The 25,411-nt window shown below is 49.0% G+C and overlaps 1 pseudogene; it reads left to right on the top strand.

Annotated features, from left to right (window-relative positions):
* Positions 1-11,391: 11,391 nt before the first annotated feature.
* On the top strand, positions 11,392-21,094 carry LOC137163474 (E3 ubiquitin-protein ligase TRIM7-like; annotated as a pseudogene).
* Positions 21,095-25,411: the final 4,317 nt, after the last annotated feature.

Raw genomic sequence — 25,411 nt, forward strand, 5'->3', positions numbered from 1 at the left:
GACACTGGGGATCCTCTCTAGCCTCACAGACCCTAGGCTCTATGACCCTGGAGGACTCCCATTTACCCAGGTCCTTCATCTCTATGATCCCTGGAAGCTCCTTCCCCCTCCCTGCAGCACCAGGGATGGGAGGGGGAGGAGGGTGAAGAACCCCTGGAGCTGCAGGGGGAGCAGAGGGGCCCTGAGGGGCAGATGTGGGGCTGGGCAGGGGCAGAATTAATAGCCGGGCTGGGACAGGCAGACGTGGGGGTGGCCGGACCCAGCATTAATTAATGAGGTTTGGGGGTTGGGAGAAGCTGGAAGCTCCGCAGCGGCAGGGAGGGTTTGTACAATCTGTGGGGTTAGATCTCACTGGGGCTCCCAGCCAGAGCTCCTGCCGCAGGGCCACAGTCACCTTCCTCTGTCGCTGCAGGGCTGGCACCACAGGAATTGTCACACACACGCAGGGGATGGGCAGGGAGAGTTCAAAACTCACAGGATCACCCAGATACAGTCTGTGTTGTCTTGAAACCTCATGTTTTGCAGATTCAATTTCACAACTTTCCCCTTCTGACTTATGATTGTTGACTGAAGCTGCGACTGTAACTCATTCATTTCCCTGTTACTTCCCTGGCTTTGTTGCCTTTTCAGTGTTATTTATAAAAAAGATTCCCAAAAACCCAGGAGTCTGTTTTCCATTCCTGGGGTTATTGAAGCTACTTCTGAGCTCCTTTTCACTGTGAGGGGTGTTTATGGTCAATAAAGCATGAAAGACAAGTCTAATTTTTTTTTTTATTTCCCAGCTGTTGTTGTTGGAGGCAGAGTCAACCTACTTGGCTGTGTCCCCAACGGCACCAACAGGGAATATACTGACAGCATGTACCTATCAGGAGAGCTTGGGTCCTGTGATATGTTGCTATCCAGCCTGTGCTCTGTCTCTTGTACTGTCTATATCTATGTACATCAGGAATTCATCGGCTGCGCTCTGTGGAGAGGGGGCTGAACACAACAAGGTGCTGACTCTCCTCTTTATTTCCGAAAATCTTGAATTTAGCTAAAGATGGATGAAATATGTTGGTCACATTTCTTCTGCCCAACAACAATTGCTATGGTGTCCACGAGGGTGTTCCTGGGATGGGACTAGCTCCGAGAGACAGTCTTTGGGGGTTTGTCTACACTGGGATGCAGGTGTCACTCTCTCGTAAAATCCTAGTGTAGACAAGGCAAGCGGTAGTTTCACCTCAGTGTAGCTGGTCAAGAAGAATTCTGAGGGTTGGAGGGTGGTTTGGGGGATTAGTGGTCAGCTTGATTAGCTACATTAAGATGAAAGTATCACTTGCCTCATCTTCACCAAGATTGTATAATGAGATCACTGCCTTGTGTTTGTTATTGCATTGAAAAAACCCAAAACAAAAAACCTTTCTGCTAGGGTGGACATGAGCTAAAGGATGGGATCTAAAGGTGAAAAAGGAGACACCTCACTCTCTGCCAGGACTGTGACTTTGTCTTCTGATTTAAATGACTAGAATCTCACAAGAACACCACTTTGCGACCCAGAAAGCCTGACTTAAACACCTCGTCTCCCTATACAGTGAACAGAGACAGACAGATGCCTTAAAATGCAATTCACAAGCACCAGCAGGCTAGCTGGAGAGCCATGTAAACAAGTCACTGGGAGATGCTAACAAGATGTGTCCTAAGCCCCGCCCCCTCTCACAGGTAAGCGCCTGTGTCTACACTACACTATGTCTACACTACAGCTTATGTCGGCATAAAGTTTCATAGTTCAGCAGTGCTGCTGAGATCTGTCCTAGCACATTTACAGTGCATTGAATGTCACCTCTTCCCCAACACAACTACATCCACTAAGTCAAGCACAAGAGCTAGAACTGCATAAGGAGGAGCTGTAACGTCAGAGGAAGGATTGTCCGGTGGTCATGGCGTGAACCTGAGACTGGTGACCCAGGTTATATTCTCTGTATTGTGAGACTTTCTGTGTGGCCTCAGGCAAGTCACTTCATTTCTCTGGGCCTCAGCCCCACCTGTAAAAAGGGGTGAGAATGTTTCCCTATTTCACACGGCTGGTGTGAGGATAAATACACTGAAGATTTGTGTATCACTCAGCTCTTGTGATCCTGGAGGCCATAAAAGAACCCAAAATTGCTAGAGGGGAAACTCACACCCAGAGCTACCTGCCCTGCTGCACTCAGTTTTGGTCCAATCAGTTGCTCAAGTTACCCATCAGCAGCACCTCTCAAGCCCAGTATGTGACAAAGGGGAATAGGAAGCAGAGGATGGTGATTTGGGTGGGACCAGGCTGATAGAGTCCCAGGTGGGCCGGGTCAGTTCTCTATGGGGCCTGGCTGACAGGATTCCTGCTCAGTGACACCAGGCTGGCTGGCTCAGCTCAGCACTGGGATGGGGCATGCTAGGGGCAGGGCTCAGACCCAGACTAACGTGGCGCTGAGGGGCAGATGTGGGGGCTGGGCAGGGGAAGAATTAATAGCTGGGCTGCAGCCAGGCAGATGTGTGGGTGGGCGGGACACAGAATTAGTTAATGAGAGTTTGGGGTTTCAGGGAGAAGCTGGAAACTCTGCCCCAGCAGGGAGCATTTTGTAAATCTAGCCTGCTAGACACTAAAAATCAAGGACTGAACAGTTCCAGAGGGGTAGCCGTGTTAGTCTGTATACAGCAAAAACACAAACGAGAGTTCTGTAGCACTTTAAAGACTAACAAAATTAAATTAAAAGTGTTAGTCTTTAAAGTGCCACAGAACTCTCTTTTTAAGGACTGAACAGACAATGGATTTATGGCTCATTACAACCAGCTGTTACTCACTAACCCCTCTTTTTGTCCTATGACTGCAGGGGTGTTAAGGGCCCTTTACTGTGAATGGTCCATTTGAAGAGCTCTGTGTGGCTCAAAATCTCATCTCTCTCCCCAAGAGAAGTTGGCCCAATAAAAGAGATCACCTCCCCCACCTTGTCTGTCTATTAACTATATTCATGCAGCCAGGGCTGTTTCAAGTCTTGCTCAGGTGATGGCAGACAGTTACATGGACCTGTGAAAAACATTGCACTGGGATTATCTTGGTCTGACCCCATCAATGCGCTGCCCAGTTGTAAAGCAGCAGCAAGAACCTGGAGGGTTTGATTCAGGAACCTGTGCTGATGACTTAGCCCAGGAGAGCAACATGTCGGCTGAACAATCAGAACTTGGAATCAACTAACGCTGTTTGATCGTGGATAGACTCTGATCTGAGCGCAGAGATGGGTGGGGCTTTCACCTTCAGACGTTATAGCAATAAAGATACAGACTTAACCATAAACTCAAGCTTAGCAGGACAAAGGTTGCGTATTACTTAAGTAATGAAAAGGGGAAGTTTCCATTTGGAGCATATGGAAAAAGAAGCAAGAACAAAATTTGAATTAAAATAAAACATGAACAAACAGAGAGTCCTGGAGAAATGGTGAAAAATAGAAATGAACAGAGTGAAAGGAAAATATCCCTGAGAGGGGAACCAGCCAGGGAGCAGCAGGAAGGGAAGGGGTAAAATCAGGGGGAAAGAATGGAGATGCCAAAGAGGATGATCTGAGACTGGGAGAGACAAGAAAATAAACAGGGATGGGAAGTGAGGGCTAGAAAAAAAATACAAGTCAAAAAGGCCAGTATGAAGGAAAAGGGGGAAGGAAAGGGAACGTGAGAGAGACAGAGAGGTTTATTAAATGTCACCGAAAGCGAGACCATAACTCAGCAACTCCCCACATTAATTCCTGGAGAATTGTGCTATTTTAATGCCATTAAGAAAATGATTCTCAGTAGCTGTGGTTCTCCTTTCCACGTGCTGTGTTTATTAAAGCTCCTTCTCAACCTCTTTTACTGGCCTGCCTTCCAGTTACTTACTTTGCATAAAACATTCAAACTATTCTCCTTGCTCGTTCCACTTCAGTTTTCCAGCTGCAGCTGTTGGGGGCAGAGTGATGGGATTTGCTACCTGACATGGTTGTCTCCCCCCAGCACCCACAGGGAATATCATGCCTCTAGGATGACAGTTTGGATTTTACTGTGATGTGTCACTATCCAGCCTGTGCTCTGTCTCTTGTCCTGTATCTACCCATGTCAAACAGGAATTGCTCAGCTGTGCTCTGCAGAGAGGTGACTGGTTAGACAGGGTTCAATCCATGAAGGAACTTTGTTGTTGCAATGCAGAGCCTCATTCGGCAGCTAGAAAATCCCAGGAACAACGCTCTGATCCGCAGCGCTGAGCTGGGTGCCTAAACTCCCTGTACAATGCATGGGTGACACAGGTACTTTATACAGTGCGAGTCACAAAAGCCAGCTCATGAGGCGGGGAGCCATTTAAGCCAGCCAATGGGAGAGGCCGACAAAGGGGGAAGGGTGTCCTAATTCCTGCCCCTCTCTCGCAGATAGGTGCCTAAATCTGCCCTTCAGAAGGATGTCTCTCTCTGCTTAGCAATACACAAATGGTTACCCAGGTGACGTCAGGTGGCTCAAGCACCTAAGGCGTTTTGTTCTGGAATGAGCTATGCGCCTTCCTCGCTCCACACAAAACGTGTGCACAGGAGGGGGAAAGAGGGGTGGTTTTGGTGATGCCACCCACTTTATAACTTTTATTGCTTGCTTTGAAAAGAACAAAGCAGAATTTAGGAAGCCTCTTCGGGGTGTTATTTTGCCAGCCCTGAGCTCCACGGCAGATTCCAGATGTGACATTTTCTTAGGGTGCCCAGGATTGTGAATCACCTTGTTACCACCCCCCCCGGCCTCAGCCAGAGGGAGACATGCTTCTGCTTAACTGGGTGTCGGTTCCCTGTCAGCCCCAGACATTTAGCTCCCCACAGAATCTCCCAAGGGCTCGGCCAGTCCTTACTTTGCCTTGCAGGTTAACAGTAAGGTGCAACCTAGTCATCAAGCTCCTCTGAAGTGTCCTTCTGTAGTGTCCAGCCTCTCTCCACTGGACACTCAGAAATTCCCAGGTAAGCATCCCCAAGGGACAACGTGCACCACATCATTTGATTCAGATAAGGATCCAGTAGAACATCAAAGTGCTGCTATCTATTTTAGTGAAAACAAACAGGAGTTTGTTAACTAAGGTTTCAGAGAGAGTGACCAAAGAAAGACCAGCAGGTTAGATATAAAACACAAGGTATAACAGGATTCAGACAGTCTGAGCTTAACTTGAACAAGTAAAATCCATGTCCAAAGCCTTCTCCCAGAGTCACCAACCACCACAGCTGGGATCCCTTTTCCATGAATGCAAAACATGCTCTCCTGTTTGCTTCCACACGGAAGGATGGCAGCTGTTCTTGTCCCCCAGTTCTAGTCCAGTAAACTCCTGGAGTGCATCCTTCCACCCCCGGCACTCCCACTGTTTGTTCTCCAGTCAGTGTGCTGTTTCTGTTGGTTCTATGTGCAAAGTGGGCTTCACTTGTGTTCCCCTACAATGCTTAATGTACATATGAACCACGGGAGACAGATGACTAGATATCCCTTTGTCAGGCAAAACCTGTTTGTCAATCCTGCTTTGATTCAGACTTTAAAACAGTTTCCAGCACATAAACATGGTTCCTCAAAGATCATCTGCCCATACTTCTCATTCATACTCATTAGGGGATCAGTGTGACATAAGCCTTCTGTAGGCCGGTGGCACTGTCTGGCCGGGGCCTTGCGACCCTTCCTCCAGGCCCACCCGACTCCACTGCATCCCAGCCCAGGGTCCTATCAGAGCAAAGGCGTTTGCCACTGAGTCAGCGGGGCTCCAGCCACAACATGCTGACAGGATTTAGCCCCCGACTCAACCACTTGCTAGGGCTGTCCCTGGGCCACTTCCTTCCCCTGGTCCCTGGGTACCTGAGTCTCCATTTCCTCAGGGTCACTGGGGTACTCGGCACACAGCACGCCCACCAGTCCCGCCTCATCGAGCAGCAGCAAGTCCAGGAACTCCTCAGACGAGGAGAGCTCCTCCAGATCATAAGGCTCCCAGGCTTTCCCAGCGCCCACCTCAGGGGGTAGTTCCTCCCCCGGAGCCTCAGGGGGCTCGGTCCAGGTGCCAGGGCTTGGCGGCCCAGACAAGTCCAGTCACCGGGGCCTAGCAGACCAGGCAGGTTCTGGGACTTCCACTCCGTGGGGTGGTTGCTTTGAGCGGCTGCTCGGTTGGGGTCAGGCCTAGGCTGCAGCCTGCAGGGGGGCACATCTGCCTCCAGCAGCAGCTTCCTTCCTAGTGAGCTCCTAGGCCGGCCTTTTATAGTTCCCTTTCCTGGGTTAGCTCCGCCCCTCTGTTGCTGGGCAGATTGGCCTGGCAGGCCTGGATCTGTCTGGCCGGGGCATTGCGACCCTTTCTCAGGCCCAGGCTCCAAGGAAGGCCACAGCGCCTCCCTACACCTTCATTAGAGACCTCACGTGACGTGTTGTGGATAAATGCTATGAAAGCAATGCATTGGGTGTCATGAGTATGTCAGGCCTGATCAGTCTTGCTGTCCTAGAACGAGGCACCCTTTTGCAGTGGACATTGAGGGGTGCTCTCCTGGAGTCAGGTGTCTGAGCACCTGTGAGAACGAGTGAGGTGCCCCTAGCTCCACACAAAACCCCTGGAGGAGGTAAGTGTGCGGGGTGATTCCTCCCTTACATTTCTCGCCCAGGGCTTAGACCAGGTTAGATTCTCCCCTGTGCCCGGTGGGGAGAAAAGATTTGAACAGGAGCCTCCCACATCACTCAGGTCAGTGCCCTGCCCACGGCCCCTGGGATCTTCTGATGGGGGGGGGGCTCCCTCAATCTCTCCTGTTGTTGGGGGAGTTGTTTATGATTGGTTTACATGTTTGTAAATAGGTTTAAATAGCCCCCTGCTAATAGATAGAGGGCAACCATATGGGATCTTGAATCCAAAATGGGGTCAGACACTGAGACAGGGAGACACCGATGCTTGGCAGGATGCCAGCAAGACCAATCTGCCTGGAGACAGGGCAAAAAGGTGGGAAGCCTGTGATTGGAGTGCTGTGTGCACGAGATTAGAGTGCCATGTGCACATGATTAGTGCCATGTGCACGAGATTGGTGCTGTGTGCACCACCTGGAGAGCGGGAAAGATTCTAGCCACTGATTGGCTGAGGTGTGAGCAAACCGAACTGATTTAAGGCGGTCAGTGCCACAATTTGGCGCTGTCCATCTGAGTGGTAGTGTGGTGAGGGCACGCTTGGTTTGCGTAGGCATCAAAAATCGAGGACGAGAAGCAGCCGACTGCAGACCAGGCTGAGAGGCCGACAACTGCGGACCTGGAGCCGAAGCAGATGGTTAAGACAAGATCGTGAACAGCGCTCCTTGGGTGGAGCGAAGATCGATTGTAAATATTCAAAGACTGAGGGTTCCCGGGGTTGTCTTACTGGTTTTGGGCCTGAGGTTTATCCCCATTGTTTATCCTTAACTTCAGTGGTTTTGTGTCTATTATTTGTCACCACAATAAATTGGCCTTGATTGAACACCAGCGGTGTGATTTACAGTCTGTCCCCTGTGATAGATGTGGAAGCTGGGGTAAACGAACTTCCCCTATAACACTGTTGAACCTATGACACTTTGGGTGAGTCATGACAAAGTCCTTGGAAAAGGGACTGGGCCCTCCCAGGCGGGTGCCCAACCACTGGCCTGCAGAGTCAATCTCGCTCTCTGGCCCAGTGAACATCTGAGAAATGTTAAAGGATTAAAGCAATCAGATACATACAAATGATTTGAAAGTCCATGTACATCAGGTTTCTAGAAGAATTGTGGAGTTAACAGGCTTGTATAGTCCCTCTGGTATACATCCAGTACTTGGATGGGTCTCAGTCCTTTGTTACACAGCTTCAGTTGCAGATGACTTGATCCAGAGGTAGATCGGTGGCTGAAGCTGATCAGGATTGGAGACCAAATAGATTCCAAGGCTTTCGCCTCATATATCCTCTGGCCCTTGCCATCCTGCCTATGGAATTTTACAGGAACCAAAATGGGGTCCAGAGCCACATGAGCAAGTCCTAGTGACTCATCAGGTGTATCCCTGGCTTCTCCCAATGGGCCCTTGCACCTGTGAATGTCTTAATGGGCCATTAAGCAGGCTATTGTTCTGCAGCCATCCTGTCTGAGGCGTTACCCAGACAGCACAATTTGACATACAGGTATATCAACCATGTCCATAACTTCCTTTATGCATGTAACACAGAACATAAACATCATCATCTTACTTAGCACATTACAGCCTTTCTGACAGTACCTGACATGGCACATCTTACATGAATTATTATGATTCTAACATATTGATGTCGAACAATATGACAAATGCCCCCCCCCATCAGTCCAACCAGCGTGACACCTCCGAAATGTCCTCAGCGTGGAAAATGCTCCAGGTGGAGCTAATATCATCTTGGACATCAGAGACTCTTCCACACAGCAGGGAAGTTCTCTCAGTGCCCTGACTAGAGCTGCCTATAGTAACAAATCCATTTCCACACACATCGGGGCATTTGGCTCCCAAAGATCCAGCCGCCCATCTCTGGGGTGAGGATACAGCAGCAGCTGGTCAGTGACGCTCTGGCTCTGCCTGGCCTAAGCAAACCCCAGGCAGAGATGGAGAAGCTCCGATCAGCCCCTCCTCCCTGCTGCAGCCCTGACTGCTGAGCTGATGGGCCACAGGTGGGGGAAGGAAAAGAGAGAAATTTCTCCAGATGCTCCCTCTGCCTGGCTGAAGTTCCCCCCTTCTCCCTTCCCAGACAGGATCCCCCTGTCATGGAGATTAATCAAAGGAAAGTGGGGCCAGGTCCTACCTTTGCTCTAGACACCTTTTCCCATCTTCCACTGCACCTGGCCTGGCTCCCCCACTTACCTGGATCTGTTCCCAGCAGGGGGAGTGTCTATGGGGGTGGTAACCCCACCCACCCTCAAATCCCACAGGGTGCTGGTTTCTGTTGGATTCAATATTGAGGGACGAGGAATAGTATTTTGGAAGGAAACTGGGGATTGAAGGTTGGAGCTAGGAAGCAGAGGGAGGTGGCTGCCGGGGCTGTCAATTGTTTAGGGATCATGGGATAAGCGGAGAGGCAGAGCACAGGTGTACAGAGGTGCTGCCTCGGATCACTCACCCCCACTGCCCCTTCTCCCTGTCCCCTCTGCATTCAGAGAGTACCACTGAGAGAGGCTGATTCCCACAGGGCCTTTTGTGGAACACCTAGAGATCCCCAAGGTTCTCTCTGTGGTAGGAAATGTGCTCGGGATTGGCCAGCGCATCTCCATTGTGCAGTGGTGGCTAAAGGCAGTAGAAATGAGGGGCTAGCGTAGACACTTCCTACATCGATACAAGGCGTATTTCCATCTGTGCAGTTAATCCACCTCTGCGAAAGGCAGTAGTAAGATTAAAAAGAATTCTTCCATTGTCCTAGCTGCGTCTACACCAAGGGTTAGATCCAAGTAATTATGTCACACAGGGTGTGAAATATTTCACAGGTCTCAGTGATGTAGCTAGGCCAACCTAAGGTTTAGGTGCAGACCAGGCCTCGGGAAGAATAAAGATATGTCTACTCTACAGCAGCACAGCTACAGCGCTACCACTGTGTCACTGAGGAGCTGTACTGTAGATGCTTCCTACATTGACGGAAGTGGTTTTGTCCATCACACTGGTTAATCCATCCTTCTGAGAGGCGGTAATTAGGGGAATGTCAGAATTCCTCTGTCTACACCGGGGGTTAGGTCGATCTAGCCATGGCACTCAGGGCACAACGTTACTGGAGTGATGTAATTAGGCTGATCTATGTTTAAGTGTAGCCCAGGCCTAAGTGGGGTTTCCCTGGAGCTAGCTGAAAACACAGGGGCCCAGGGATTAGCTGGCAGCTGTGTACAGTGCAAGAAGCAGAAAGCCAAGAGATGCAGCCATGAGTGTGACCCTGGCAGGAAACAGAGACAGAGCTTGCTTCAGGCACAGGATTCCCTGCAAAGGCAGACGTGGTTTCTGAGTAAGGAAACTGCCTGCTGCTGTTTGTTTCTCCTGTGCTCAGCACACAGGAATGTGTGGACATTGTTTGTAAATATCAACGATTGCACCCAAGGAATACCTGACTCCTGTCATCCATTTCTCCTCCCAGTGGAAGAACCTAGCAAGGCCCAAATGCTGGCTAACTGCTCAGGGCAAAGGAGCCGTGGTACAACCCGAGTCAGGATCTAGACCAACAGCAGCAAATGTGTTGGTGGGAAACACGTGCGGGGAGTCCCTCAGCAAAGAGCCTGTGCAGAGGAGTAGGTTGCTGCTGATTGAGGATTTCAGCATATCCAGCTTTCTGTGCTGAACACTCCTCGTTGTCCTGTCTCTCCAAGCTGACACTCCTCTCCCCAGAGCCAGACAAAGCAAAATATGGATCCCTGCATGTATTTCCCCCCTTCCTCTCACCGCCGTAAATCCCGTCCACACAGTGATTATGAGCTCAGTATTGGCCTAAGGAGAAAAAACAACTGGAAGAGACTGGGGTGGGTGGGGGTGGGGGTGAGGGAGGGTGAGTAGGGTTGTTACTTTCTGTTCTGTGTGTGGAGTTGTACAAAGTTGAAACCTAAAATAATCTCTCCAGCTCTGCGCTGGCGTTGTGAACGGGCTGCGCTGTAACTTTCAGATGGCAAAGTCATAAAGCCTAGAAGATTTCCCATAAAATCACCCGTCAGCTCAAGGGTTGCTCAGAGTTAATGAGTTGCTCTCATTTTCTTGCCTTGTCACTAGCCCACACCAGCTGCCTCTGCCTTTAACCCAGGGAGCCCCTGTAACCGGCTGGTCCCTGGCGCAGGGACAGATGTTCAGTTAGACACAGCCAAGCCAAGGCTCCTCTGCACACACATTGTCACTGAAATAACTCGGTGGGGTTTAGCTCCCAGCTATTGTTGTTTCATTGCAAGTCTGCAGGTGGCTGTGGACGCCCTCACTGTGATTTCACAATGCCCTGGTTTGATTGAAGGCACGTCTACACAGCACCTGGGAGGTGTGATTCCCAGCTCTGTAGATGTGCACGTGCTGACTCTGCTGGAGTTAACACGCTACCAGTAGCAGCGGGGTCACAGCAGCAAGGGGGCGGCCTGGGCTAGCCGTCCAAGTACAATCCTGATCGATTACCTGGACAGACCCTGAGATTAACCTTTTGTTTCCTTGTTTGTTTGTTTCCTTCCCCCCTTTTCCTTTCATTCCCTTTTTTCTTCTTCACACCCTGCTGCTCCCGTTCCTTGCCTAGGGAGTTCCCGCTTCCGTCTTTTCTTATCTTTCTCCTGCTCCTCCTCCCGGCCTCTCCTCTTTCTTCACCTCATTGTGCACCTGTGCAGCTGATGTCAGTGGGACACGCCCCTCCCATTATCAGCCAAACCACTTCTGTGCAGCGGGAACAGAGGAGCAGAGATCCCAGCAGCCATGGCCTCAGCGACTCCGGTACAGGAAATCCAAGAGGAAACCAAATGTCCCATCTGCCTGGAATATCTGACGGACCCGGTGACCACACACTGTGGGCACAACTTCTGCCGAGCCTGCATCACTCAGTATTGGGAGACATGGGATGAGCTGGTCACGGGCCCTTTGTGCTGCCCCAACTGCAGAGCCCAGATCCAGAAAAGGTCTCTCCGGAACAACTGTCAGCTAGCAAATATAGTGGAAAAATCAAACAACTGGATTTCAAACCAGGAGGAGGGAATCTGTGTGAGAGACACGACAGAGCCCTGGATCTGTTCTGTGAAGAGGACGGGGAAGCTGTGTGTGTGGTTTGTTGGAGATCCCCAGAGCACAGATCTCACTCGGTGCTTCTCATGGAGGAGGCTGCCAGGAAATACAAGGTAGGAAACTCTCCGGATCTGGGTTAATTCAATACTTTTCTTTTCAGACTAAGGCCCCGGCTACACTACGGAGCTCACAGCCGTACAGCTGCGCCACGGCAGCACTGCTAGGGCAGATGCTCTAAACCGAAGGGAGCGACTCTCCCATCTACTTAATTACTTCAGCCCCACAAGCAGCAGCTCTCCCGCCCACACAGCCTGTCACCCGGTGCTTAGGTCCTGTAACTTTCTGTCACTCAGGAGGGTGATTTATTCACACACCGGAGTGACATCACTTACAGCAAGCTCAGCGGTCATGTGGACATAGCCAGAGTCTCGCAGAGTCACAGAATCTCCCACTGTCCCAGGCTTTCCCCCTTCATCTCTGGCTCCACCTAAATCTCTCCCCTGCTGGCTCCTTCCTCTGCACAGGTGCAGGGAGCCCTGGCCACTGCTGCTGCCCAGCCTGGCCCCCTGCACTGTCCTGTAAGGAGAGGTGGGCACTAGAGCTCGTGTGAGGCACTTTCCTCGCTCGCAGGATTGACGCGAGAGGTGCCAAGTATGGAAGGAACGAGCTGCTGCCACCACACCCCTGACAGCCCGGCTCTGCCAGCCGGGCATTCGCAGTCAGCTGGGCCTAGCAGCCCTCACTCGGCTGCATGGGACATGTACACAGGCCTGGGTTTAAGCACAGGTCCTATGGGTTCTTCCCTAGGGATCCGTCTCTGGTGTCCCATGATTAAAACAGACCCTCAGGTCTCAGAATAAAAAAAAATCAGCAACCAAAAAGTCACTTTCTAGCCCACATGATTGAAAAGAAAAGTATGAAAATGTGACCCAAGCATAAGTGCTACAGTGGCGTGTGCCTGAGTCTGCAGAGAACCTGAGCCGACAACTCTGAGAGGAGGGAAAAGCCCTGTGGATCTCAGTGGAGTGTTCACTACATGATCTACTTGTCTGGTATCCTCATCCACCTCTCCCCAGCGCTGGGCTGTGTGTGCAGCAGGTGGGGAAGAAGGCAGTGGACCCAGCTCGCCATTCCAAGAAAAGACACAGGATACACAAATCTGTGCTGCCAGCTTACATATCTGCCCCAAAGAGCTTGCAATCTATATAGATGAGCCAGGACAAATTTCTCCTCCTCTCCAAACAAGCATTTGTATGTGTCATTTCTTTTCTTTTCAAAAAGTTTGATCACCTTCTGAATTTTCATCTGTACTCAGATTGCTTTTCCTCCAAAATAAAAAATACCCCTTTGCCAGAGGCAGATTGCAGCACTTTGCCATTTCTACAATGATGTATGATTTCTGCTCAGGGCTGTGTTTGAACTCACACTGCCTGTGTATTTCTCAGGTTCAATGGCTGCAAAATTGCCCCTTGAGCCTTTCAAGTCTGTGAGTCACAGGGAGTTAGCTCTCAACTCCCTACACCGCGCGCGCTCTCTCTCTCTGCACATGCTCAGTGTAGTTCTTTGGTTCCTGACTCTTAGTCAAGAACCTAACAGTGTAACTAAACCCTTTTGCTAATCACATTCTGAATTTTCCTCCCCCACAAGGCTAGTGGGTGCCAGGCACTCTCCCAGGGTAACCCGCAAGCAAGTAACACCATTGTGCCAGGATCAGAGCCGTGGTTTGATCCTCAGCTCTGGACAAACTGACATTTCCAAAACATGGCAACTTTAGGAAAAGATTTGGGAGAGGGAGGCTGCTCCTCAGGAACCCCTAGGACATATGGCCCCAAATATGGATTGCTGACTGAGTGTCACATCCCTGTGAGACACAGCAAAGCTCAAGGCAAGCTGAGTAATCATGTGGATTTTACAGCACTTAGAAGAATCTAACTGTAAACAGAAAGCTGCCTAAATCTTACCTCTAGCCGAGCTGGCCCTCGTTACATTAAAGGAGGGGGCAGCACCTCCCCGTCCTCCTCCCGCATTTCCTGCAAGACACAGCTCAGGTACCTAACCTGCTGGGCTCCAGGAACAGGGTTCCTGGCTGTGGATCTCCAACAAAGTCACACACATCCCTGCAGCCCAGACTTAGGTGCCAAACTCCTTGAGGGGGGCAGGTTTTGGGAAACACATGCTCATCTACAGCCCCTATTATCTCCAGCTTGTCTTTCATGGATCACATTCCAAGGCTCCTGTCTCTCCCCATGCATTGTATAGGAGCCTGAGTGTCTGTGGCTTTGTGGATCACAGTGTTGTTCCAGTCATTTTTCTAGGCACCACAACTTGCCGTACAGCAATGCCCAAGTCCCGTTCTGGATCTAGGCCTGGGTGCTGGCAGTGCTGCATTGGCACTGATCCGTTTATGTTTTCAGGCCTGTCTTCTCCAGCTAAGATTCTAATGAGATTAACAGATATTGATCTTTTCCTTTTCCCCCAATTCAGGGGGGCTGTTCCCATTTGCTGCTTGGGGCCCCAGCTCCCTCTGCATTCCCACCCCTTTCCGGCTCAGCCTAATTCCCTCTCTAGTGACTGTGCTGTTCACACAGTGATGTAGGGGGCTTTCTGTGGGTAACTCACAGAGAGCTAACAGCTGAATGCTCTGTGTCATGGTGTTGCCAAATTAAAGCATTGAAGAATCATGAATCCAGTCTCCCCAAGTGATGAGATTGTATCATGAGATGTAATAATAATGTTAATATGAATATAATCATTAATACCAGAACTAAATGTTGGGCTCTTTTCATTTGCCTTTGGAGTCCTAAGCCTTTAGGCTGCACTTGGGTCTCATTTCCAACTTTTTCAGGTTTTCTCTGTGGCCATAAGAGCGAGGAACATCCTTGTTTAGGGCACGGCTACAGCAGAGCGTTTACAGCGGCACAATTCCACCGATGCTCTCTAATGTGTAACTTATATCACTTAGGGTGTGATTTATTCACCACCATTAGTGGTATAAGTTATGCCATCATAAGCTACAGTGTAGATATAGACTTAGAAAATGAAAGCTGAGACTCTCCTAATCACATGCTTCCAGGAGCTGGGGTGTTAACAATCACATCAATGATTGGGGGACACGGCCAGCACCGAGGTCTCTTTCCAAAGCAGCATTAGCGTCTGTGGGAATCAGGCCTTTCAAACACCGATTGCAGCTTCACCACATTTTTAGCCTGTAAATTTAGTATCACTCCTGAGACATACACACCCTGCTACTGCAAGCTCCTCTGCACAGGTGCTGCTGATGCCCCCATGACCCGACACAAGGGGCTGATGCAGGATTAGAGCCCTGCTGGGACATTTTGCACAAAAGCCTCAAAAGGTTTAATGTTACCCGTGCGATCGTTCCAGCTCAGCAAAGAGCAGAATCAGTTTCAGGAAGTGAAACATCCGGTTGTTGCTGCAGGGTGTGTTTGTGAGCTCATGATAGTGAAGATCACAGGGCAGGTCTGTGCCAAATACTATTTGCACTGTGTGTGTGGGCGAGGACCAGCCAAAGTGGCTCCCTGAGTCCCACAATGCAGCCTTTTAAACTCTGCCAGAATCCACCTCTTCTAAGAGCCTTGTTAGGGACTGGGTGATACCTACCCAGAGGGCATTGCGGCAGAAAGGGGTTAAGACAGCGAACCCTAACCCTCAGCATTCTTATTTCTTAGCACAGCTACTGGGCTTGGCCATAGAGCTTAGGTCAATTCTGCCCAACCAGTGCAATCCCAGGGATTCGTGGCTGATGACCAGTGGGAGCCGGGCTCCTTTGTGAATCCCAGCCCATTTGTCTAACCCTGGTGGCTTCTGGGATTTGTGTCACTCTGTCAGTTAAACCTTCTCAAAAGTAGATTTATCGATTCACCATCATGGGGCTTAAATTTCCTGCTGGTTTAATGCAGTGGAGAAAGAGAACATTAATTTCAAAGTCAAAGTCTCTGTTGACCTCTGAACCAGATGTGTACAAGGCCTATAACTTGCTCCATAATCCTTTACACTCATGTAACCGTTTATTGTCTAACGCTAAGCATGTCATGGAGGTGGTTTTGGAATGCTCATCACATACTGAACATTATGGTTATGGTAGCAAGTTTCCTGCAATGTCATATATATGTACAGATAGAGGAGGCTGATATGTCAGATCCCCAAATGTGTATCTCAAATGGCTTGAATAGATGCAGACAAATATGAAGCAGAGGTTCCATGCCTCGCAGACACATGCATACAGGAACAATGGACGGGCCTAAGCACCTTTGAGCACTTTGGCTCAAGTGGAAGAAATCACGCCCATTGCTGGACATGGCTGATCACCTGACCTCAGGGGGTCGAGGAAACTTGTTAAAAGAGAGAGACATCTTTGTCTTGGGGCTCGCCCTTGGAATCCATTTTCTAAGCAACATCAAGGACACTGACAACTACCCACCCGGGGGGAAGGTCTGGCTGCAAGAAGCATTGAAGCCAGCTGTGGGTCAGCTAACATCACAGCCTGAAAAGCTCCTGAAGTATTAAGCTTAGTTTAGGATGAGAGTTACCTTTTAGTTAATTGTGACCAACTCCTTGATTCATATTAATCTGATTTATGATCACTTAAAATCCTGCTCTATTCAATACAAGTGTTTGTTTAATCTAAAACTGCGCATGTGGATTCGGTGTGTGTAGAGACTTCACTAGAGATACAGAGCTGGTGCATATCAATTTCTTTGATAAATTGACGGACAGATGTAAATGAGCTCACAGGGTGCAGTGTACAGCACTGACCCCTGCAAGACGGCAGTTCCCGGGGTTACATCTGGGACTGGAGGTGTTTGCTGGGGGTCAATCCCATGAGCAGCTGGCCAAAAGCGCTCCTTCGCTAAGTCAAGGACCAGTTACTTGCAGGAAGCTGGGCACGGGCTGACCCAGGAGTGGTTGGTCCACACAGTAAAGCAGAGTAAGTCAGGGCCCAGGAGTGAGGAATTGGAGCGACACAGCCACACACCAGTCCAGATTGCAGGGGGAGGAATGTCAGACACACACATCCTGTCTGCCTCAAAATAAAACCAGTCAAATCATTTCTGTTTCTTCAGGAAAAAATTCAGTCCCATTTGAAGACTCTGAGGGAAGAGAAAGAAAAGATCCTGGGATTTAAATTAACTGAGGAGGAGAAAAGCTGAGAATATCTGGTAGGTGCCCATTATTATTAACCTGCAAGGACTTGTAATTAGTAATCAGATTCCTCCGTGAACCTGCTGAACGTTTATCAGTTAATGTCTAGCCCTTGTGGCTTTCACACAAATTCTCACAAAGTGAACTGAATGTCACCCGTGCAGCGCTGTCAGCTGCATCTGCCGTCATTTCTTTCCCTGTTTAATCATTTGAATCTTTTTTCTGCCCTGCCATCTCTGTGACAGTGCAGTGCAAATTCCTGCCTCCTGCTACTCTGGAATTGAATTCCCAGAGACCACTGATAACACATTATTCTAACCATGGCAGACGTGGAAATATCCGTTTAAGAGATAATGGGGCCAAAGGAAAGTAATGACAGGGTAGAGTTAAGTGTCAGAAATCTTAGGGTTGCAAAGAAATACGCCTTCCTGTACACTCAGCACTCCATGAAAGGACCTCACGCTATATCCATGTCTCTGACCAGCCCTTTCCCTATTTTTATACAGAAAAAAACGCAAACTGAGAGGCAGAAGATTGTGTCTGAATTTCAGCAACTGCGGAAGTTCCTGGAGGAACAAGAGCTACTCCTGCTGGCCCAGCTGAAGAAGCTGGTTAAGGAGACTGTAAAGAAACAAAATGAAAATGTCACTAAACTCTCTGAGGAGATTTCCTGTCTCAGTGAGCTGATCAGTGAATTGGACGGGAAGTGTCAGAAGCCAGAGAGTGAATTCCTGCAGGTGAGAGTAAGTTAGAGATACTCAAGATCCCAACACAGAGACAGGAAAGTTCCAGAATCATGGGCATGGGAGTCCAGCAGTCAGAGATCTCAGTGTAACTCAGTGTGTGTCCCTGACAGGTGAATGACTATTGTTCTTTGCAGAGTCAGAGGCACATTGATATTAGAGATGAGAAAACCCCATTAGCTCAGTGAATCCATGGCCCTGGGGCCAGGGTAGGGCTAGTTTTCTTCATATTTGCAATATGCCTTCCCTTGGATCCCCGGTGTCTGTCAGGTGGGACTGAGATTATTTTTCTCTCTTTCCCTTCTAGGATGTCGGAAGCACCTTGAGCAGGTATGTGGCTCCTTCCCACTCCCCCTCACACTTCACAATGCTGGGAAAAACCTTGGAAACCATGTTAGCACCACAGCTCCCCAGGGTCACACAGCAAAATGTGTGGGGAAGGTCACATGTTGGATACAAACCTCTGTGATCAACTTATCCTGAAGACTCTGGAATGATCGATTCAGTGGGAAAGATGAACCTAAAGTTTTACTAGAGAAGTCAGATCCCTGGGGGACAGGCTGCCTCAGGATTGTGAGCCTGGAATATGGGCCTTTCACTGCTGGGTGCTGGTTAACATTCAGCCCAGGGCAGCAGTGAGAAAGAGCCTTTCCCAGCGCAGGATAGTGTGGAGAACTGTGTGCAATGAGCTGGGGAGGGGGAGTTGGTGTGTCAGTATAGCTCAGTGGTTCTCAGCCTATCATTGTGGGCCATAAATGCAGCTCTCTATGTATGATGTGGGCCGCATCCACACGATATATTCACTACGTGTATGACCCTGAGGATGTCACATGGACTGCAGCTCTGTGCCGATTGGGCTGCAAGCAGCCCGCAGGCCACAGGTTGAGAACCACTGGTCTAGTTCCTTGTGGACAGATTTCTCTAACATGTAACGTGGGAATCTCCTGTCCATCTCAGCATGGAGGCCATGGAGTGAAAAAAGTTCCCCTTTTATCTCCAGAGCTGGTTTCTCCAGGCCAGAGTTGACGAATATTAATGGGACCTTCAGAGGGAAGGTTTCACTACCACAGCCTGTGCTGCACCTGCTCTGAAGCTGGGAGAAGCAGAGGAATTCTAACTCCAGCCCATTAGAGCAGCAACTTTCACCAACAACAAATGATCATGTGTCACTGAATGAAATATAAGAATATGAAGTTTTCTCTTCAGGTGTGAGAAGGGGAAGTTCCAGCAGCCAGTGGAGATTTCTCCTGAACAAGAAAAGAGACTCAGTGATTTCTCTCAGAAAACTATTGCGCTAATTGAGATTCTGAGGACATTCAAAGGTGATGAGAAGTGATCTCGGAGGGGAAATTGGGACGAGCCTCTGAGATTGTGGGAGGGGACGGGCTCTGGCCAATTGGTTCATAATTAGATGATGTGTCTATTGAAAGAAAAGTGGAAAGTAGAGAAATTGAGCAGGTGTAACAGGGCCCAGGTGTCAGGACGTCTCACGTTAATTAATAAATTACAAAGACCACACCATTGAGGCCCAAATGTAGCAAAATGGCCTAATTTTGGGTCTCTCATTTTCTCTCCCAACTACAGAACTTGCAAAGCTCTTGGGTGTCACAATAACATGGGTGCTGCTCTAGCTGGATCTTAGCACTTCCCTAGCCTGTGTCAAGGTCTGCAGGGGCCTCTGCAGCCACTGACTAGGGGAGTCACAAACTGCTCCCTCCATCCCTTTGCCAGTTCAGCCCATTGAGCCAACCCTCTGCCAGCTCAAATCTCCACACTTATAAAATCAGTTGTTATTATGTGTGTTTCAGTCTAGGAGGACAAGGGCCCATTGTGCTGAGCTCTGCAGAGATGCTGAGTAAATAAATCCAAGGGGCTTACAATGGAGAGCCCTGACCCTGCAAACTCTTTACTCTTAACATCCCAGTAATGTCAAAGGGACTAAAGTGTGGAAAGTTGTATTCACACTAATGTTTTCACAGGATCTGGGTCTACGGTCTGACAAAATGCAAGAGGTGATTGAGACAAACCAGCTGAATTCTGGAGAGTGGGAAGGGATAATGAAGGGAAAGTAAATTTGTTTTACAGATTGTATCTCCTAGTGTGGTTGTCAGACCTAATGGCTGTTGATTCCACTGCTGTGAGATGCCTGAATGAAAGAGGAAAAAAAGGTTTCAGCTTAGTTTATATTTCTATTAAAAACCTGGGCATGTCTCGGTCCCTCGCTGTCTCTTTCTCTGTCAGAATTAAAACCAAGCTGGGTCAGTTAAGAGTGGGAATGTCATTATAAATCTGATGGAAATCTCATCTCTTTTCTCCTTTCCCCCTCCAGACACTCTGCCATCTGAACTGGAGAGAAAAGGAGGGGAATCTCGAGGAGCACATACACAGGGCGAGACTGCAGGTGGAGTTATTTTTAATTTATAAGAAAATTCCACTTAAAACATTTTCATGAATTTGTAGATAAAGTTAAAACCAACCCAACCCGTCATGACAGACACAGCCCTAAAATTAAACACATGAAATGCTACCCCACCCAATGCCACCTCCTGCTCTCTGCTCTTATTTGGCTCTGTCCCAATGCTGCATATTCCTCTCTGTTCCCTGGCCTGGGAGTGGAGGCTGCATTAGGAGGCAGGCTGCCTCTGGGGTTTAAAGCTGGTACCTGTCTCCTCTGCTCCCTTCTCACTAAAATCTTCTAACACCTTCCTTGCTGTGTCTCTGCCCCTGGAAATGGAGCAGCCCCAGCAGGGGAATCAGGGAGCTGAAGCCTCTGCAAACAAATGAGAAACTAAGGAAGTCGGTCCTATTACAGGAACTGCAGTGACAGCTCTGCTCAGCCTCAGGTGCCCAGGACAGAGGCAGCTCCCTGGATCCAGGCGTGTCCCAGACAGAACAGGGCAGCTGGGGAGTGTGAGAAATGGTCCCAGCCTCCCCCAGGGCTGAACTCTGCCCCTAACGCTCTGATTCTCTCTCCCCCAGCGAATGTGACTCTGGATCCAGACACGGCTCATCGTCAGCTTGTCCTGTCTGCGGATGGGAAAAGTGTGAGATGGGCAGACACATGGCAGGATCTACCCAACAACCCTGAGAGATTTGACACTGCGCGCTGTGTGCTGGGCTGTGAGGGATTCACCTCGGGCAGACATTACTGGGAGGTGGAGGTGGAGGGTGGGCGACACTGGGCTGTGGGGGTGGCCAGAGAGTCTGTGAGGAGGAAGAAATGGATCAGCCTTAGCCCCGAGGAGGGGATCTGGGCTGTGGAGCAGTGGGAGGGTCAGTTCCGGGCTCTCACCTCCCCTGCAACCCTCCTGCCCCTGTGCCGGGTCCCCAGCAGGATCCGGGTGTGTCTGGACTGTGACCGGGGGCAGGTGACATTTTTCTATGCTGGTGACCAGGCCCCGATCTTCACTTTCCCGCCGGCCTCTGTCCCTGGGGGGAGAATCCGCCCCTGGCTCGGGGTGTGGCCAGGATCCCGGCTCAGGCTGTGTCCCTGAGACACTGGGGTCCCTCTCTAGCCTCACACGCCCTAGTCTCTATGACCCTGGAGGACTCCCATCTAATCAGTCCCAGGCCCTTCATCTCTATGATCCCTGGAAGCTCCTTCCCCCTCCCTGCAGCACCAGGGATGGGAGGTGGATGGGGGCGAAGAACCCCTGGAGCTGCAGGAGGAACAGAGGGTCCCTGGGGGCAGATGTGGGGGCTGGGCAGGGGACAATATTAACACCTGGGCTGGGGAGAGGCAAACGTGGGGTGGCCGGGGTGGGCTTGAGGGGCTGGGGAGAAGCTGGAAACTCAGCAGCAGCAGGAAGTCTTTTATACAAATAAACAGGGGTGGGAAATGTGGGCTAGAAATATGGTGAGTAAGAGTGAACAGTGTGGAAGAAAAGGGAGGAGAAAAGGGAACACAAAAGGGACAGAGAGATTTATAAAATGTCACTGAAGATGAGACTGCAACTCATTAATTGCACATGTCACTTCCTTGACTTTATTGCCATTTTAGCGTCATGTAAAAAACTGTTCCCAAAATGTGTGTGTCTCGTTTCCATTGCTGGGGTTATTGAAGCTACTTCTTAGCTCTTTTTCAGTCAGACGAGTATTTACATTAAATTACATCACATTAAAGCCTGCAAGACAATTCTGATTTATTTTGTTAATTTCCCAGCTGCAATTGTTGGGGGTGGAATCGTGGGATTTGCTTCCCTACTTGGTCGTGAACCTCCAGCACCAACAGGGAATATACCCACACGTCCCTATGCTGTGAGCTGAGGCTTTACTGTGATATGTTGCTATCCAGCCTGTGCTTTGTCTCTTGTGCTGTCTATAGCCATGTAAATCAGAAATTCCTCAGCTGTGCTCTGTGGAGAGGTGGCTGAACATATGGTGCTGATTCTCCTCTTTGTTCCCAGAGTCACTGAACTTATTCAAAGGTGGCTAAAGGTATATGAAATATGTTGTTCACATTTCTTCTGCCCATCAGCAATTGCTGTGGGCTCCAGGGAGGTGTTGATGGGATGGGACCAGCTCTGAGAGACAGTCTCTGGGCGTTTCTACATTGGGATGTAGGTTTCTCTCTCTCATTGTACAATCTATGTCTAAACAAGGCAAGTGATGATTTCACATCAGTGTACCTGGTCAAGAAGAATTCTGTGGTTGGAGAGTGTTGGGAAAGCTAAAGGTCACCTTGATTAACTACTCTGAGATGAAAGCAACACTTGCCTCATCTATATAATGAGATCACTGATTTGTGTTTGCTATCTCATTGAGAAAAACACCCTTTCTAAATGAAATCTAAATGGTGAGAAAGGAGATACCCCACCCACGGCCAGGGCTGTCACTTTGTTTTCTGTGAGCTTCTAATTGAAATGACAAGGGGTGGGATCAGTGAAGGGACTTAGGCTTTGCCATGGTGAGCATCACAACACCTAATTTTTAGGTGCCTTGAAAATCACAAGAACAACGTTGCAATCCACAAAACCTGACTTAGGTGCCTAGTCTCCTTGTAGGATGAACACAGACACACAAGTGCCTTAAAATGCAGTCCACAAAAGCCAGCATGCCAGGTGGGGAACCATCTAAACTGGTCACTGGGAGATGCTAATGACAGGATGTGTCCTAAGCCCCGCCCCACTCTTGAAGGTAAGCACCTAAATCTGGGTTGCTGGGGGGCGCCTGCCTCTACTTAGCAATCCATGCATGGGAAGCCACCACCTCAGGTATTTCCTGTGGAAACAAGTGAGGTACCTGCTGCACTGAACACTGCACACAAAATGGGGGAGGTGAGCAGGGATGGTTATTTTGGTGCTGCTATCTGTTGTGTATTTTGTGTCTTGTCTAATTGCCCAGGTTGCCATAGCAACAGAGTTTAGCTTGTTGCCACAGCAATAGAGTTAGACTATTAGGGGATAGCTCAGCCTGTCCTGGCTGGTTTTTAGTGTTAGTTCAATAAAGACTCTCCCTGTGCTGCATCTCTCTGTGCTCCTGTGCTGGTTTCTCTCTCTGAACACAATCAAATAAAAGGATTCAACAGAACAAAAGTGGAAACGGAGGATGGAATCGACCTGTGCTGCACTGGTAAAAGGGTAAAAATCAATGTAAGAAAAAATCCTTTTTGCTATTTGGGGCTGGGCTGTTTACACTGACAATTCAAACTGAAACTAAAGCAGGCTCTGCTTTGTTCTGACCTAAGTGAAGCAGACAGACTGGGAAGGGAGAAGAAACAAAAGCAGTGCTAGTGAATTAAATTCACCAACCATTGTGTGTGAATGACCTCAACACACATGAATAAAAGACACTAAAAGACAAGAGAAAGAAAGGAGGGGGAAGGGGGAAGAGAGGCAGCAATGGCTACACTTACGGGGCCCCTGCAACCTTTTGATGAGAGTCTAGAAATATGGAACTCATATACTGAGCTTTTTCAGCTTTCTTACTGCAAATGAAATTAGAAATGCAAAAAAGGTGCCCATTTTCTCCAGTGTTTTAGGAGCTAAAACCTATACTTTATTGTGCAGCTTAGTGCCCCCTGATAAGCCAGAGACAAAATCTTAAAGTGACATTGTGAAAATCCTAGAAGCACATTTTTCTCCAAAACCACCAGTGCTTGCAGAGAGATTTAGGTTCCACAGAATGAATCAAGGAGAAGGTGAAACAATTGTGCAATTTGGGGCAGCTCTGAGAAGTTTGCTGAGCACTGTGAATTTAATGATGTGTTAAATGATACCTTTAGTGACGGGTGTTGTCTGCACAATGAAGCAATACAGAAGCTCCTATTGACAGAAGCCCAGCTCACCTGGCAGAAGGCCATTGAAATTGCAATCTCTATGGAGCTGGCCACAAAGGAAACCCAAAAGCTCAGTGCCTCGGCCAGAGTGCATAAACTGTCACAAGAACCTACCCACAAGACAGTGGGGAGCCGGGGATGTTACCGCTGTGGAAAGCCGGGTCACCGTGCATTGGAATGCTGGTGTAAAGACCTAGTGTGTCAACAATGTGGCAAAAAGGGACACATTGAGTGTGCCTGCAAAAAAAGAAAGAAGAGTCAAACAGAAAAGGCAAATCAGAGAAAAAGAAGCCTGCTGTCTGGTGGACCAAAAAGGAAAATCTGCACATGGTAGAGCAGACTCAGGATCATCAAAGTGACACCCAGTCAAAATAAGAAGTGCCACTCCGTGTCTTGTCCATGGCAGTTGGCTCACATGAATACTCGGTAACCTCGCTGTTGGAAGGTAAACCTGTACGCATGGAACTGGACACCAGCGAAACGGTCTCAGACACTGTCTATAAGGAGAAAGTAAAGCATCTCCCACGTAAGCTGACAAAAATTGTTCTGAAGATGTACACTGGAGAAGCTGTACCCATGCTGGGCATTACTGATGTTAAGGTGGAGTTCAATGGACAGACTGCTAAATTGCCACTGTTTGTGGTGGAAGGCAATTACCCAGCCATAATGGGAAGGTCATGGCTTAGGAAGATCCTGCTGAACTGGGCAGAAGTGCACAGGATGGCTAAAGAAGAAATAGGTCTGACACCTGTATTAAAAAAACATGCTGCTGTTTTTGGAGAGGACCTGGGAAGTATGAAGGGAATCACTGTGAAATTGAACATTAAGCCTGACAGCCAACCAAAATGTCTGAAAGCCAGAACTGTGCCATATGCCATCAGGCCAAAAGTTGAAGTGGACCTGAAGCACCTGGTCAAAAATGGAGTCCTCATACCAGTTACCCACAGCCAATGGACAAGCCCAGTCGTTCCAGTATTGAACAAAATGGCCCCATTCAGATTTGTGGGGATTTTAAGGTCACTTTTAACCTGGTGTTGTGGGCAGAGCAATACCCTCTTCCCCGCATTGATAACCTCTTTGCTGGCTTGGCTTGTGGACAAAAGTTCAGCAGGATTGCTCTGATTCAGGCATATTTACAGATGTGCATCAATGAGAAGTCCCAAGAGCTGTTGATTATCATGACACATAAAGGCTCTACCAATACTGTCGCTTGCCTTTTGAAATAACGTCTGCTCCAGCTTTGTTCCAGAGGCCTATGGATCAGATCTTGAGTGGCTTGCCAGGAGTCCAGTGCTATCTTGACAATATCCTGGTCACTGGCAAGAATGAGGAGGATCTCCTTAAGAACTTGGAGGCTGCCCTATAAAGACTGGAAGAGTATGGCCTACGAGTCCGCAAAGACAAATGTGAATTCTTCCAGACCTCTGTTGAATATTTGGGACATATCATAGATGCTACTGGCCTTCGTAAGGCTCCTGCAAAAGTCAAGGCTATTGTGGAAGTTCCACCCTCTCAAAACATAAGCCAACTTTGC

This window comes from Emydura macquarii, unplaced genomic scaffold (assembly GCF_026122565.2).
Source record: "Emydura macquarii macquarii isolate MOO-44397 ecotype Brisbane River unplaced genomic scaffold, CSIRO-AGI_Emac_v2 contig_2578, whole genome shotgun sequence".
NCBI lineage: Eukaryota > Metazoa > Chordata > Testudines > Chelidae > Emydura > Emydura macquarii.